Below are 13,608 nucleotides of genomic sequence, written 5' to 3'. Positions count from 1 at the left end.
GGGGAGGGTCGCTGCTCGGGCACCCCCCTGTCAAGTGAAGGAGATCCAACTGAGGCAGCACAAGGGAACTCTCGAAAGAAGAACAAGGCTAGAGGAAGATCTGAGACAAAGAAATCTGACTTTTACCAGAGCTGACCAGAGGAAAGCACAAACACAGTCCCCCACTACCACAAATAATACAGTCAAGTTTCCCACATTTGGGGAAATCACAGGGGTCAGCATACCCAGAATGCAATGAATGAACCTCACCCTGGGAGAACAATCTTCATGACCATGGTATCTCCTATGCAAAATAAGTATGATTTGGGATAGGGCTGGGGAGGGCCGCTGTTCAGGCACATCTCTGTCAAGTAAAGAAGATTCAACTGAGGCAGCACAAGGGAACTCTCATATGGGGACAACAACTGCAGGGAGAACACATATTTTCAGATGAACATGGGAGGGCAGAAGGCTGCCTAATACTGAAGCACCCCCAAACAACAAACCAAATGCAACAACTAGTGCAAGCATTCCTGGGGGAAGGCCTGCAGCAGATGGATTTGCATATGGTGATGTCATCCAAGCAGTGGGTCAAAGTTGGCTTCAACCCTCGTCTGCATATGAAAAGAGAAAAGGGGCGTGCAGGGCATGGCGGCCTTTTGCGGCGCTTGGATGACCCCTAGTTCGCATTAAACACCTCCACCCTCCTTCGGTGTGGGGCTCATGTTGGCTATGCCCCAGCCCCTGAAGCATTCAAGCTGATTTCTTGCAGTAGCTGGGCACTGTAACAGCTCCAGAGCTGCTCTGTAAGGCAAGTAAAAGGGTGTGGGCCCTGCAGCACTACCTGTAGTTCGCATTGTGCGTTGCAAGGCACAAAGTAAGCAGATGGGAGAAGTCAGAATAGTGCGCAAGGGCATAGAAGGGAGCGGCTCAAGAAAAGAGAAGTGGAAACAGACAGCAAACTAGGCTGGAAAGAGACCTGAGACAAAGAGATCAAAATTATACGAGAGCCGACCAGGGGAAACACAAATTATGCAGTCAAGTGTCCCACATTTGGGGAAATCGCAGGAGCAGCACACCCAGAGTGCAATGGGTGAGCCTTGCCCTGGGAGAAGCACCTTCATGATCATAGTATCTCACCTGGCAGGTAAGTAGGAGTTGGGCTAGAGCTGGGGAGGATCGCTGCTCAAGCACCCCCCTGTCAAGTGAAGGAGATCCAACTGAGGCAGCACAAGGGAACTCTCAAAAGAAGAATAAGACTAGAGGAAGAAATGAGACAAAGAAATCTGACTTTTACCAGAGCTGACCAGAGGAAAGCACAAACACAGTCCCCCACTACTACAAATCATGCAGTCAAGTTTCCCACATTTGGGGAAATCACAGGGGTCAGCATACCCAGAATGCAATGAATGAACCTCACCCTGGGAGAACAATCTTAATGACCATGGAATCTCCTATGCAAGATAAGTATGATTTGGGATAGGGCTGGAGAGGGCCGCTGCTCAGGCACATCTCTGTCAAGTAAAGGAGATTCAACTGAGGCAGCACAAGGGAACTCTCATCTGGGGACAACAACTGCAGGGAGAACACATATTTTCAGATGAACATGGGAGGGCAGAAGGCTGCCTAATACTGAAGCACCCCCAAACAACAAACCAAATGCAACAACTAGTGCAAGCATTCCTGGGGGAAGGCCTGCAGCAGATTGATTTGCATATGGTAATGCCATCCAAGCAGTGGGTCAAAGTTGGCTTTAACCCTCATCTGCATATGAAAAGAGAAAAGGGGCGTGCAGGGCATGGCGGCCTTTTGCGGCGCTTGGATGACCCCTAGTTCGCATTAAACACCTCCACCCTCCTTCGGTGTGGGGCTCATGTTGGCTATGCCCCAGCCCCTGAAGCATTCAAGCTGATTTCTTGCAGCAGCTGGGCACTGTAACAGCTCCAGAGCTGCTCTGTAAGGCAAGAAAAAGGGTGTGGGCCCTGCAGCACTACCTGCAGTTTGCATTGTGCATTGGAAGGCACAAAGTAAGCAGACGGGAGAAGTCAGGATAGTGCGCAAGGGCATAGAAGGGAGCGGCTCAAGAAAAGAGAAGTGGAAACAGACAGCAAACTAGGCTGGAGAGCTCTTCTGTCTATATTTTGCAAACCTGCTCTTGTCCTCTCCAGCTGCTCCATGTAGATTTGACGTCTGGAAAGGTGCATAACCCACTGACAAGCAAACACACTCCTGCATGAGTTTTCTCTCTCACTAGCTGGATGATACACAATCATTTGCATGTGCTCCACCTCCGACACACCACCCACCCAACCACCCAGTGACCAGAGCCACCCACAAGCCAACTGGCTACGTGATTTAATTTGCACAGTGTAGTCATCCAGGCAGCATGTCCTTCTCAATGGAAGGATCTCTGGTTCCATGGAATCTTCCACATTGGAATGCTGCGGAACAAAAAGGATTTAAATATTCAGCTTGCTAGCATTCAATGTACCTGCGGCTTGGCTCTAGCACATGGGTCTTCATCCTGTGGCCCTCCAGCTGCTGTGAAACTACACATCCCAGCATGCCCTGCCACAATTTTGCTATTAAGGTATGCTAAAACTGAGGCAGGGCATGCTGGCATGTGTAGTTCCACAGCAGCTGGAGGGTCGCAGGTTGAAGACCCATGTTCTAGCATGCCTGTTCTATGATGCATGTACCGTGATGTCACAATCAGCTTGGAATGGGGTGTCTAGCAGGCATTTGCTGACAGCCACTTGAGGGAGACACACATCAGGAGATGCAGCATATCGGAGGTCTTCGATGCCTTTCCAGCAAATGCACACCACCTGCTGCTGGTCTGGACACAAAACAATACCCACAATCGAAGTCCCAAAATGCCCAACTACTGGATTCATGTAAGTAGTGAATTTAGGAATGAATTTAGAAGTAGGAAATTAAGTTAGTTCACAAGTACATTCAAATTCAGATCTAAAGTCTAGGTAGGCCTCACGTCCTGGCAGCCCCCAGCACTTAAAAATGCCTTGATTAGAGGTAGAGAATTAAATGTAGATAAAAAGTAGACACAAAATAAGACTCCACAGAGCAGTTATCAGGTGTCTTTATCAATTGTTGCATTTAAAAAATCAAGCAATTAGGGAACACAATGTTGCAACAATGTAACCCTATTTGCAAAATAGTACTAAATAAGTTTGTCGATGTAAGACATTTGCAAAGGCGCATCCAAAACACGCTGGAAAATGCAACTGAATCTGTTTTTGGAGGCTAGAATAGGAAATGTGCATCGGTCCTACAAGTACTGAAAGCTCTTCTACCATCTCCCTTTTCTGAAAAGCCATTTAATATATGGTTCCCAGATAGGGGACATATCAGATATTGCCTTTCAAAAGCAGCAAATATCATACCACTTCTATTGCCATCAAAGATAAAAATTGATTGTTTTCAGATATTGGATTGAAAAAGCAGTCTTTATTGACATAAAGAAGCAAAAAAACATACATAAACATTACACACATAAGTACTGTGTTGCAGCACAGATAAAACACAATACAAATGCTGTCGGTATAGTACAGTTCAAGAACTACAGCACAGGCCAGCCTACACTATAAATCATGAACTGCACTATACATTTAAACAATACAATAATACAACAGTTAATAAGGCTATGGGTGTGGAATGTAAGAGGGTGAGGGAATCACAAGCCCGAAGCTTTATTGAAAGACAGACACATATAAAGGGAGGATTAATAAATACAAAGATATCCTTTACTATAGAATGTAGTCCAATCCGGTCTTTCAACTCTTCCACAACTTAAAAACGGATAGTGTTCCCAAGCCTTGTATCCTGGAATATCTTCAGTCTCTCGCCAATGAAGAAAACAATCCCTCCAGCAGACTCTTCAACCACGATACAAGATCGCAGCCAAAATGGCGAGAAGCAACTACACTTGCGTTTAACCAAAATAGCTAAAACTTAGTGGAGGAAAGTGCAGTGCACCAAAATATAAGCTGACACAATCATGGAGAATGCGCCAGCATATATGCTCTTCTATCTATATTTTGCAAACCTGCTCTTGTCCCCTCCAGCTGCTCCATGTAGATTTGACGTCTGGCAAGGTGCATAACCCACTGACAAGCAGGCACACTCCTGCATGAGTTTTCACTCTCACTAGCTGGATGATACACATTCATTTGCATGTGCTCCACCTCCGACACACCGCCCACCCAACCACCCAGTCACCAGAGCCACCCACAAGCCAACTGGCTCCGTGATTTTATTTGCACAGTGCAGTCATCCAGGCAGCATGTCCTTCTCAATGGAATAATCTCTGGTTCCATGGAATCTTCCGCATTGGAATGCTGCGGAACAAAAAGGATTTAGACATTCAGCTTGCTAGCATTCAATGTACCTGCGGCTTGGCTCTAGCACATGGGTCTTCATCCTGTGGCCCTCCAGCTGCTGTGAAACTACACATCCCAGCATGCCCTGCCACAGTTTTGCTATTAAGGTATGCTAAAACTGAGGCAGGGCATGTTGGGATGTGTAGTTCCACAGCAGCTGGAGGGTCGCAGGTTGAAGACCCATGTTCTAGCATGCCTGTTCTATGATGTATGTTCCGTGATGTCACAATCAGCTTGGAATGGGGTATCTAGCAGGCATTTGCTGACAGCCACTTGAGGGAGACACACATCAGGAGATGCAGCATATCGGAGGTCTTCGATGCCTTTCCAGCAAATGCACACCACCTGCTGCTGGTCTGGACACAAAACAATGCCCACAATCGAAGTCCCAAAATGCCCAACTACAGGATTCATGTAAGTAGTGAATTTAGGAATAAATTTAGAAGTAGGAAATTAAGTTAGTTCACAAGTACATTCAAATTCAGATCTAAAGTCTAGGTAGGCCTCACGTCCTGGCAGCCCCCAGCATTTAAAAATGCCTTGATTAGAGGTAGGGAATTAAATGTAGATAAGAAGTAGACGCAAAATAAGACTCCACAGAGCAGTTATCAGGTGTCTTTATCAATTGTTGCATTTAAAAAATCAAGCAATTAGGGAACACAATGTTGCAACAATGTAACCCTATTTGCAAAATAGTACTAAATAAGTTTGTCGGTGTAAGACATTTGCAAAGGCGCATCCAAAACACGCTGGAAAATGCAACTGAATCTGTTTTTGGAGGCTAGAATAGGAAATGTGCATCGGTCCTACAAGTACTGAAAGCTCTTCTACCATCTTCCTTTTCTGAAAAGCCATTTAATATATGGTTCCCAGATAGGGGACATATCAGATATTGCCTTTCAAAAGCAGCAAATATCATACCACTTCTATTGCCATCAAAGATAAACATTGATTGTTTTCAGATATTGGATTGAAAAAGCAGTCTTTATTGACATAAAGAAGCAAAAAAACATACATAAACATTACACACATAAGTACTGTGTTGCAGCACAGCCAAAACACAATACAAATGCTGTCGGTATAGTACAGTTCAAGAACTACAGCACAGGCCAGCCTACACTATAAATCATGAACTGCACTATACATTTAAACTATACAATAATACAACAGTTAATAAGGCTATGTGTGTGGAGTGTAAGAGTGTGAGGGAATCACAAGACCGAAGCTTTATTATAACACAGACACATATAAGGGGAGGGGCAATAAATAGAAAGGTATCATTTACTATAGAATGGAGTCCAATCCGACCTCTGTGCTCTTGCACAACTGAAAAACGGATAGTGTGCCCAAGCCTTCCATCCTGGAATATCTTTGGTCTTTCGCCAATGAAGAAAACAATCCCTCCCTCCAGCAGACCCTTCAACCACGATACAAGATCACAGCCAAAAGGCCGAGAAGCAACTACACTTGAGCTTAACAAAAATGGCTAAAACTTAGTGGAGGAAAGTGCAGTGCACCAAAACATAAGCTGACACAATCATGGAGAATGTGCCAGCATATATGCTCTTCTATATATATTTTGCAAACCTGCTCTTGTCCCCTCCAGCTGCTCTATGTAGATTTGACGTCTGGCAAGGTGCATAACCCACTGACAAGCAGGCACACTCCTGCATGAGTTTTCTCTCTCACTAGCTGGATGATACACAATCATTTGCATGTGCTTCACCTCTAACACACCACCCACCCAACCACCCAGTCACCAGAGCCACCCACAAACCAACTGGCTCCGTGATTTAATTTGCACAGTGTAGTCATCCAGGCAGCATGTCCTTCTCAATGGAAGGATCTCTGGTTCCATGGAATCTTCCGCATTGGAATGCTGCGGAACAAAAAGGATTTAAATATTCAGCTTGCTAGCATTCAATGTACCTGCGACTTGGCTCTAGCACATGGGTCTTCATCCTGTGGCCCTCCAGCTGCTGTGAAACTACACATCCCAGCATGCCCTGCCACAATTTTGCTATTAAGGTATGCTAAAACTGAGGCAGGGCATGCTGGGATGTGTAGTTCCACAGCAGCTGGAGGGTCGCAGGTTGAAGACCCATGTTCTAGCATGCCTGTTCTATGATGTATGTTCCGTGATTTCACAATCAGCTTGGAATGGGGTATCTAGCAGGCATTTGCTGACAGCCACTTGAGGGAGACACACATCAGGAGATGCAGCATATCGGAGGTCTTCGATGCCTTTCCAGCAAATGCACACCACCTGCTGCTGGTCTGGACACAAAACAATGCCCACAATCGAAGTCCCAAAATGCCCAACTACAGGATTCATGTAAGTAGTGAATTTAGGAATGAATTTAGAAGTAGGAAATTCAGTTAGTTCACAAGTACATTCAAATTGAGATCTAAAGTCTAGGTAGGCCTCACGTCCTGGCAGCCCCCAGCATTTAAAAATGCCTTGATTAGAGGTAGGGAATTAAATGTAGATAAGAAGTAGACGCAAAATAAGACTCCACAGAGCAGTTATCAGGTGTCTTTATCAATTGTTGCATTTAAAAAATCAAGCAATTAGGGAACACAATGTTGCAACAATGTAACCCTATTTGCAAAATAGTACTAAATAAGTTTGTCGATGTAAGACATTTGCAAAGGCGCATTTAAAACACGCTGGAAAATGCAACTGAATCTGTTTTTGGAGGCTAGAATAGGAAATGTGCATCGGTCCTACAAGTACTGAAAGCTCTTCTACCATCTTCCTTTTCTGAAAAGCTATTTAATATATGGTTCCCAGATAGGGGACATATCAGATATTGCCTTTCAAAAGCAGCAAATATCATACCACTTCTATTGCCATCAAAGATAAACATTGATTGTTTTCAGATATTGGATTGAAAAAGCAGTCTTTATTGACATAAAGAAGCAAAAAAACATACATAAACATTACACACATAAGTACTGTGTTGCAGCACAGCCAAAACACAATACAAATGCTGTCGGTATAGTACAGTTCAAGAACTACAGCACAGGCCAGCCTACACTATAAATCATGAACTGCACTATACATTTAAACTATACAATAATACAACAGTTAATAAGGCTATGTGTGTGGAGTGTAAGAGTGTGAGGGAATCACAAGACCGAAGCTTTATTGTAACACAGACACATATAAGGGGAGGGGCAATAAATAGAAAGGTATCCTTTACTATAGAATGTAGTCCAATCCGACCTCTGTGCTCTTGCACAACTGAAAAACGGATAGTGTTACCAAGCCTTCCATCCTGGAATATCTTTGGTCTTTCGCCAATGAAGAAAACAATCCCTCCCTCCAGCAGACCCTTCAACCACGATACAAGATCACAGCCAAAAGGCTGAGAAGCAACTACACTTGAGCTTAACAAAAATGGCTAAAACTTAGTGGAGGAAAGTGCAGTGCACCAAAACATAAGCTGACACAATCATGGAGAATGTGCCAGCATATATGCTCTTCTATCTGTATTTTGCAAACCTGCTCTTTTCCCCTCCAGCTGCTCCTCCGACACACCGCCCACCCAACCACCCAGTCACCAGAGCCACCCACAAGCCAACTGGCTCCGTGATTTTATTTGCACAGTGCAGTCATCCAGGCAGCATGTCCTTCTCAATGGAATAATCTCTGGTTCCATGGAATCTTCCGCATTGGAATGCTGCGGAACAAAAAGGATTTAAACATTCAGCTTGCTAGCATTCAATGTACCTGCGGCTTGGCTCTAGCACATGGGTCTTCATCCTGTGGCCCTCCACCTGCTGTGAAACTACACATCCCAGCATGCCCTGCCACAGTTTTGCTATTAAGGTATGCTAAAACTGAGGCAGGGCATGCTGGGATGTGTAGTTCCACAGCAGCTGGAGGGTCGCAGGTTGAAGACCCATGTTCTAGCATGCCTGTTCTATGATGTATGTTCCGTGATGTCACAATCAGCTTGGAATGGGGTATCTAGCAGGCATTTGCTGACAGCCACTTGAGGGAGACACACATCAGGAGATGCAGCATATCGGAGGTCTTCGATGCCTTTCCAGCAAATGCACACCACCTGCTGCTGGTCTGGACACAAAACAATGCCCACAATCGAAGTCCCAAAATGCCCAACTACAGGATTCATGTAAGTAGTGAATTTAGGAATAAATTTAGAAGTAGGAAATTAAGTTAGTTCACAAGTACATTCAAATTCAGATCTAAAGTCTAGGTAGGCCTCACGTCCTGGCAGCCCCCAGCATTTAAAAATGCCTTGATTAGAGGTAGGGAATTAAATGTAGATAAGAAGTAGACGCAAAATAAGACTCCACAGAGCAGTTATCAGGTGTCTTTATCAATTGTTGCATTTAAAAAATCAAGCAATTAGGTAACACAATGTTGCAACAATGTAACCCTATTTGCAAAATAGTACTAAATAAGTTTGTCGGTGTAAGACATTTGCAAAGGCGCATCCAAAACACGCTGGAAAATGCAACTGAATCTGTTTTTGGAGGCTAGAATAGGAAATGTGCATCGGTCCTACAAGTACTGAAAGCTCTTCTACCATCTTCCTTTTCTGAAAAGCCATTTAATATATGGTTCCCAGATAGGGGACATATCAGATATTGCCTTTCAAAAGCAGCAAATATCATACCACTTCTATTGCCATCAAAGATAAACATTGATTGTTTTCAGATATTGGATTGAAAAAGCAGTCTTTATTGACATAAAGAAGCAAAAAAACATACATAAACATTACACACATAAGTACTGTGTTGCAGCACAGCCAAAACACAATACAAATGCTGTCGGTATAGTACAGTTCAAGAACTACAGCACAGGCCAGCCTACACTATAAATCATGAACTGCACTATACATTTAAACTATACAATAATACAACAGTTAATAAGGCTATGTGTGTGGAGTGTAAGAGTGTGAGGGAATCACAAGACCGAAGCTTTATTGTAACACAGACATATATAAGGGGAGGGGCAATAAATAGAAAGGTATCCTTTACTATAGAATGTAGTCCAATCCGACCTCTGTGCTCTTGCACAACTGAAAAACGGATAGTGTTCCCAAGCCTTCCATCCTGGAATATCTTTGGTCTTTCGCCAATGAAGAAAACAATCCCTCCCTCCAGCAGACCCTTCAACCACGATACAAGATCACAGCCAAAAGGCCGAGAAGCAACTACACTTGAGCTTAACAAAAATGGCTAAAACTTAGTGGAGGAAAGTGCAGTGCACCAAAACATAAGGTGACACAATCATGGAGAATGTGCCAGCATATATGCTCTTCTATATATATTTTGCAAACCTGCTCTTGTCCCCTCCAGCTGCTCTATGTAGATTTGACGTCTGGCAAGGTGCATAACCCACTGACAAGCAGGCACACTCCTGCATGAGTTTTCTCTCTCACTAGCTGGATGATACACAATCATTTGCATGTGCTTCACCTCTAACACACCACCCACCCAACCACCCAGTCACCAGAGCCACCCACAAACCAACTGGCTCCATGATTTAATTTGCACAGTGTAGTCATCCAGGCAGCATGTCCTTCTCAATGGAAGGATCTCTGGTTCCATGGAATCTTCCGCATTGGAATGCTGCGGAACAAAAAGGATTTAAATATTCAGCTTGCTAGCATTCAATGTACCTGCGACTTGGCTCTAGCACATGGGTCTTCATCCTGTGGCCCTCCAGCTGCTGTGAAACTACACATCCCAGCATGCCCTGCCACAATTTTGCTATTAAGGTATGCTAAAACTGAGGCAGGGCATGCTGGGATGTGTAGTTCCACAGCAGCTGGAGGGTCGCAGGTTGAAGACCCATGTTCTAGCATGCCTGTTCTATGATGTATGTTCCGTGATTTCACAATCAGCTTGGAATGGGGTATCTAGCAGGCATTTGCTGACAGCCACTTGAGGGAGACACACATCAGGAGATGCAGCATATCGGAGGTCTTCGATGCCTTTCCAGCAAATGCACACCACCTGCTGCTGGTCTGGACACAAAACAATGCCCACAATCGAAGTCCCAAAATGCCCAACTACAGGATTCATGTAAGTAGTGAATTTAGGAATGAATTTAGAAGTAGGAATTTCAGTTAGTTCACAAGTACATTCAAATTCAGATCTAAAGTCTAGGTAGGCCTCACGTCCTGGCAGCCCACAGCATTTAAAAATGCCTTGATTAGAGGTAGGGAATTAAATGTAGATAAGAAGTAGACGCAAAATAAGACTCCACAGAGCAGTTATCAGGTGTCTTTATCAATTGTTGCATTTAAAAAATCAAGCAATTAGGGAACACAATGTTGCAACAATGTAACCCTATTTGCAAAATAGTACTAAATAAGTTTGTCGATGTAAGACATTTGCAAAGGCGCATTTAAAACACGCTGGAAAATGCAACTGAATCTGTTTTTGGAGGCTAGAATAGGAAATGTGCATCGGTCCTACAAGTACTGAAAGCTCTTCTACCATCTTCCTTTTCTGAAAAGCCATTTAATATATGGTTCCCAGATAGGGGACATATCAGATATTGCCTTTCAAAAGCAGCAAATATCATACCACTTCTATTGCCATCAAAGATAAACATTGATTGTTTTCAGATATTGGATTGAAAAAGCAGTCTTTATTGACATAAAGAAGCAAAAAAACATACATAAACATTACACACATAAGTACTGTGTTGCAGCACAGCCAAAACACAATACAAATGCTGTCGGTATAGTACAGTTCAAGAACTACAGCACAGGCCAGCCTACACTATAAATCATGAACTGCACTATACATTTAAACTATACAATAATACAACAGTTAATAAGGCTATGTGTGTGGAGTGTAAGAGTGTGAGGGAATCACAAGACCGAAGCTTTATTGTAACACAGACACATATAAGGGGAGGGGCAATAAATAGAAAGGTATCCTTTACTATAGAATGTAGTCCAATCCGACCTCTGTGCTCTTGCACAACTGAAAAACGGATAGTGTTCCCAAGCCTTCCATCCTGGAATATCTTTGGTCTTTCGCCAATGAAGAAAACAATCCCTCCCTCCAGCAGACCCTTCAACCACGATACAAGATCACAGCCAAAAGGCTGAGAAGCAACTACACTTGAGCTTAACAAAAATGGCTAAAACTTAGTGGAGGAAAGTGCAGTGCACCAAAACATAAGCTGACACAATCATGGAGAATGTGCCAGCATATATGCTCTTCTATCTGTATTTTGCAAACCTGCTCTTTTCCCCTCCAGCTGCTCTATGTAGATTTTACGTCTGGCAAGGTGCATAACCCACTGACAAGCAGGCACACTCCTGCATGAGTTTTCTCTCTCACTAGCTGGATGATACACAATCATTTGCATATGCTTCACCTCCGACACACCACCCACCCAACCACCCAGTCACCAGAGCCACCCACAAACCATCTGGCTCCGTGATTTAATTTGCACAGTGTAGTCATCCAGGCAGCATGTCCTTCTCAATGGAAGGATCTCTGGTTCCATGGAATCTTCCATATTGGAATGCTGCGGAACAAAAAGGATTTAAATATTCAGCTTGCTAGCATTCAATGTACCTGCGGCTTGGCTCTAGCACATGGGTCTTCATCCTGTGGCCCTCCAGCTGCTGTGAAACTACACATCCCAGCATGCCCTGCCACAGTTTTGCTATTAAGGTATGCTAAAACTGAGGCAGGGCATGCTGGGATATGTAGTTCCACAGCAGCTGGAGGGTCGCAGGTTGAAGACCCATGTTCTAGCATGCCTGTTCTATGATGCATGTACCGTAATGTCACAATCAGCTTGGAATGGGGTGTCTAGCAGGCATTTGCTGACAGACACTTGAGGGAGACACACATCAGGAGATGCAGCATATCGGAGGTCTTCGATGCCTTTCCAGCAAATGCACACCACCTGCTGCTGGTCTGGACACAAAACAATGCCCACAATCGAAGTCCCAAAATGCCCAACTACAGGATTCATGTAAGTAGTGAATTTAGGAATGAATTTAGAAGTAGGAAATTAAGTTAGTTCACAAGTACATTCAAATTCAGATCTAAAGTCTAGGTTGGCCTCACGTCCTGGCAGCACCCAGCATTTAAAAATGCATTGATTAGAGGTAGAGAATTAAATGTAGATAAGAAGTAGACACAAAATAAGACTCCACAGAGCAGTTATCAGGTGTCTTTATCAATTGTTGCATTTAAAAAATCAAGCAATTAGGGAACACAATGTTGCAACAATGTAACCCTATTTGCAAAATAGTACTAAATAAGTTTGTCGGTGTAAGACATTTGCAAAGGCGCATCCAAAACACGCTGGAAAATGCAACTGAATCTGTTTTTGGAGGCTAGAATAGGAAATGTGCATCGGTCCTACAAGTACTGAAAGCTCTTCTCCCATCTCCCTTTTCTGAAAAGCCATTTAATATATGGTTCCCAGATAGGGGACATATCAGATATTGCCTTTCAAAAGCAGCAAATATCATACCACTTCTATTGCCATCAAAGATAAACATTGATTGTTTTCAGATATTGGATTGAAAAAGCAGTCTTTATTGACATAAAGAAGCAAAAAAACATACATAAACATTACACACATAAGTACCGTGTTGCAGCACAGCCAAAACACAATACAAATGCTGTCGGTATAGTACAGTTCAAGAACTACAGTACAGGCCAGCCTACACTATAAATCATGAACTGCACTATACATTTAAACAATACAATAATACAACAGTTAATAAGGCTATGGGTGTGGAGTGTAAGAGGGTGAGGGAATCACAAGCCCGAAGCTTTATTGAAAGACAGACACATATAAAGGGAGGATTAATAAATACAAAGACTTTACTATAGAATGTAGTCCAATCCGGTCTTTCAACTCTTCCACAACTGAAAAACGGATAGTGTTCCCAAGCCTTCCATCCTGGAATATCTTCAATCTCTCAGCTGGAGGGTCGCAGGTTGAAGACCCATATTCTAGCATGCCTGTTCTATGATGCATGTTCCGTGATGTCACAATCAGCTTGGAATGGGGTGTCTAGCATGCATTTGCTGACAGCCACTTGAGGGAGATACACATCAGGAGATGCAGCATATCGGAGGTCTTCGATGCCTTTCCAGCAAATGCACACCACCAGCTGCTGGTCTGGACACAAAACAATGCCCACAATTGAAGGCTCAAAATGCCCAACCACAGGATTAATGTAAGTAGTGAATTTAGGAATGA

At 43.6% G+C, this 13,608-nt stretch overlaps 2 non-coding genes and 1 pseudogene across 2 annotated transcripts; all 3 read right to left on the bottom strand.

Annotated features, from left to right (window-relative positions):
* Window positions 1-136: 136 nt before the first annotated feature.
* LOC135044015 (U1 spliceosomal RNA) lies at window positions 137-300 on the bottom strand. Its single transcript, XR_010236779.1, has one exon. It is a non-coding gene; the product is annotated as a U1 spliceosomal RNA (small nuclear RNA).
* Window positions 301-992: 692 nt separating this feature from the next.
* LOC135044045 (U1 spliceosomal RNA) lies at window positions 993-1,134 on the bottom strand (annotated as a pseudogene).
* A 152-nt stretch (window positions 1,135-1,286) lies between these two features.
* On the bottom strand, window positions 1,287-1,450 carry LOC135044026 (U1 spliceosomal RNA). Its single transcript, XR_010236789.1, has one exon. It is a non-coding gene; the product is annotated as a U1 spliceosomal RNA (small nuclear RNA).
* Between the last annotated feature and the right edge of the window lie 12,158 nt (window positions 1,451-13,608).

This window comes from Pseudophryne corroboree, unplaced genomic scaffold, assembly GCF_028390025.1.
Source record: "Pseudophryne corroboree isolate aPseCor3 unplaced genomic scaffold, aPseCor3.hap2 scaffold_887, whole genome shotgun sequence".
Lineage (NCBI taxonomy): Eukaryota > Metazoa > Chordata > Amphibia > Anura > Myobatrachidae > Pseudophryne > Pseudophryne corroboree.
The sequence above is the reverse complement of the archived record's forward strand: the minus strand, read 5'-3'. Positions and strand labels throughout refer to the sequence as shown.